We start from the raw sequence: 4,244 nt of genomic DNA, 5'->3' as shown, positions 1-4,244 counted from the left end.
GAAAAAATCTTTTTATTTAAAGTATTTAACTTAATTTTGTTTTTAGATTCTTGTTTCTTCTTTCTACACTTTCATCACTGAAGGTCACTGAACATGCACCTCTCTGTCCATAACCTAAGGTCACTGAACATGCACCTCTCTGTTCATATCATTAGGTCACTGAACATTCACCTCTCTGTTCATATCATTAGGTCACTGAACATGCACCTCTCTGTCCATAACCTAAGGTCACTGAACATGCACCTCTCTGTCCATAACCTTAGGTCACTGAACATTCACCTCTCTGTTCATATCATTAGGTCACTGAACATGCACCTCTCTGTCCATAACCTAAGGTCACTGAACATGCACCTCTCTGTCCATAACCTAAGGTCACTGAACATGCACCTCTCTGTCCATAACCTTAGGTCACTGAACATTCACCTCTCTGTTCACATCATTAGGTCACTGAACATGCACCTCTCTGTCCATAACCTAAGGTCACTGAACATTCACCTCTCTGTTCATATCATTAGGTCACTGAACATGCACCTCTCTGTCCATAACCTAAGGTCACTGAACATGCACCTCTCTGTCTATATTCTGAGATCCCTGAACACTTACCATTCTGTCTACATTCTGATGTCACTGAACACGTCCCTCACTGTCCATAATCTGAGGTCACTGGTCACTTACCTCTCTGTCCATAATTTGAAGCTCCTGAAAGCATCTCTGAACGCTTCTCTCTATCCTGAAACAACCTACAGCATCTTGGAGTGATCCTGCTGGACTGATCACCGAATTTCGAATGCTAAACCCAATGAAAATTTCCCTCCATAAAATACATTTATTGGCGAAGACAGATCCCACTCCCCCTCACTCCCCAAACTGGGTCATCCCTCCATAATGCCAGATTCCCTGACTGGTGGCCACTGAGACCTTAAGACAGCTCACTGCAGGAAACAGGTAACCAACAGGCTGCTGACTGGATGGAGGGTTTCAGGCTGAGATGCACAGAAGAGCAGACTCCAGTGCAGAGGACAGGGATACCAGGAACCAGGAGCCAGAAAACAGCACGTGGGGCTGAAACACAAAAACAGAACAACCTCGACTGACTTAAAAACGAGAGAGCAGTAGCCCAGCACCCCAGCCACAGAACTATGGCTGAATGGGACCATTAACCCAGGAACAAGACCAGGATTCAAACCTAATGACAAGATGCCGGTGAACAAGAACCATAGACATCAAAACAAGACAGTGATAGCATGTCCTATAACCATCCATTTACCTGATGGCCAGTGCAGTAAAGGTGTGACAGCATGTCATATAACCATCCAGTTACCTGATGGCCAGTGTAGTACAGGTGTGACAGCATGTCATATAACCATCCAGTTACCTGATGGCTAGTGCAGTAAAGGTGTGACAGCATGTCATATAACCATCCAGTTACCTGATGGCCAGTGCAGTACGGGTGTGACATCATGTCCTATAACCATCCATTTACCTGATGGCCAGTGCAGTAAAGGTGTGACAGCATGTCATATAACCATCCAGTTACCTGATGGCCAGTGCAGTACGGGTGTGACATCATGTCCTATAACCATCCATTTACCTGATGGCCAGTGCAGTACAGGTGTGACAGCATGTCCTATAACCATCCATTTACCTGATGGCCAGTGCAGTACGGGTGTGACATCATGTCATATAACCATCCATTTACCTGATGGTCAGTGCAGTACGGGTGTGACAGCATGTCATATAACCATCCATTTACCTGATGGCCAGTGCAGTACGGGTGTGACAGCATGTCATATAACCATCCAGTTACCTGATGGCCAGTGCAGTACGGGTGTGACAGCATGTCATATAACCATCCAGTTACCTGATGGCCAGTGCAGTACGGGTGTGACAGCATGTCATATAACCATCCAGTTACCTGATGGCCAGTGCAGTACGGGTGTGACAGCATGTCATATAACCATCCAGTTACCTGATGGCCAGTGCAGTACGGGTGTGACAGCATGTCATATAACCATCCAGTTACCTGATGGCCAGTGCAGTACAGGTGTGACAGCATGTCATATAACCATCCAGTTACCTGATAGCCAGTGCAGTACGGGTGTGACATCATGTCCTATAACCATCCATTTACCTGATGGCCAGTGCAGTGCAGGTGTGACAGCATGTCATATAACCATCCATTAACCTGATGGCCAGTGCAGTACAGGTGTGACAGCATGTCCTATAACCATCCAGTTACCTGATGGCCAGTGCAGTACAGATGTGACAGCATGTCCTATAACCATCCAGTTACCTGATGGCCAGTGCAGTACAGATGTGACAGCATGTCCTATAACCATCCATTTCCATTTAATATATTTGGCAGATGCTTTTATCCAAAGCAATTTACACTTTTGAGAAATCAGGGTCAATCAGTCCCTGGTCTCGCTCAGGGGCCCAGTGGTGACATCACTGTGCTGAGCCTGGGATTTGAACTAGCAACCTTCCGATCACAGGCGCCCTGCATATTTGATACACATTATTGTAGGTGGTACATTTTGATTTGCTTGTATATTCATTACAGGGTCCTTTTGCACAAATTGACACAGGACATACATGCACTATTAAAATACCCCATTCAAAATACAAGGACTACAAGCATGTGTTGAGCATGTAAATATGTTCAGAGTAATTAGAGTCACAAATGTATGGTGTGTGAAATGGAGAAAGGTGAATTGTGGGTAATGAGTTGGAATGATAAATAATTTTGCATTTTACTCCTGTATTGCCAGGGACTTACATGTAAACAGGGGATTTTGTAGTCTAATGAGCTAATTATGTTTTATTGAAGAACCTACTTGGTTCTATGCAGAATATGGATTTGAGCTTGCAGGTCTTTTACCACTATGCCACCTACTGGCCAGAGGATCCAGTGTAGTTGGTCTACAGAGCCAATAGATCTGCAGACAGTGCTCTCGGCATGGGCCTCCCTGCCTGCATCTTTGTACATCATTTGTCATCTGCTGGACATCATATATTTTCATACCTTTATATTCCAGTATGCAATATACCTCTGACAGCTTGCACTATTTTATTCCTTTATTATTTTATCTCTACTTATTTTTCTTAATTTCTATTCGTGTTCTACTATGTTATTTGTGAACGTAAGCACCAATTCTGGCAAAACAAATTCCTAGTACATGCAGTTATTCCAGGCCAATAAAGCGAATTCTGATTCTGACTGGTCACACAATACAGACGCCCTGTACAAGAAGGGCCGTCTCCGCCTGCTGAGACGACTGAGGTGCTTCGCAGTGTGCAGGACACTTTTAAGGACATTTTATGACAGCAGCAGCATCTGCAGTATTCTTTGCAGTGGCCTGCTGGGGATGCAGGAGCTGTAATGTATGAGACAGGAAGAGACTGAAAAAGCTGGTCAGGAGCACTGGCTCTGTCCTGGGCTGCTCTTTGGACTCCACTGAGGAGGCGGCTGAGAGGAGGTTGTCGGCCAAACTTACATCCATGGTGGACAATCCCTCTCACCCCCTGCACGTGACAGAGGGAGCGTCACGCAGCTCCTTCAGCACCAGACGGCGGCATCCAGCATGTAGGAAGGAACGCTTCCACAGACCTTTCATTCTGTCTGCCATTAGACTTTATAACACAGCAGTCAACAGACCTTTCATTCTGTCTGCCATTAGACTTTATAACACAGCAGTGAACAGTGTGAGAAGGTCACAGTTTTGTCCACAATTTTTGTATATATGTCACTTGTATATTTATAATCACCCGGTGCATCTGTATGTGTGTCATTCATCTGTGTAATTACCCACGTGCAATTCCCCTACTGACTGTCCACTATGTTCTTACACTGCGCAATATCCACTGTATCTATGCAACTTGTATATTTATACCCACTCGGTGCATTACCTGTATATGTATCATCTATGCAACTACCCACTTCATGTGTACAATATGAGTAACTGTGTGCTTGAGTTTTTCATTGCTATTTATTTCTATTTTGTTATAGTAGCTTTCGGTTTGTTTTCTTCTATTGCTGTTTTATTTCTTAGGCTGTAGTATCAAGTAAATTTCCCCGGTCTGGAATCAATAAAGTCTTATCTTATCTTATCTAATCTCATCTTATCTTTCCAACTATCCTTCTGTCCATCCATCCACTGAACTGTTCTACCCTCCTTTCACTTTCATGTGTTCTGTGTCACCCCCTACTCCCCCCCCCCCTCCCCATTACTACAAAAAAGGAA

This window comes from Paramormyrops kingsleyae, chromosome 25 (genome assembly GCF_048594095.1).
Source record: "Paramormyrops kingsleyae isolate MSU_618 chromosome 25, PKINGS_0.4, whole genome shotgun sequence".
NCBI lineage: Eukaryota > Metazoa > Chordata > Actinopteri > Osteoglossiformes > Mormyridae > Paramormyrops > Paramormyrops kingsleyae.
This window is presented reverse-complemented; position numbering follows the sequence as displayed.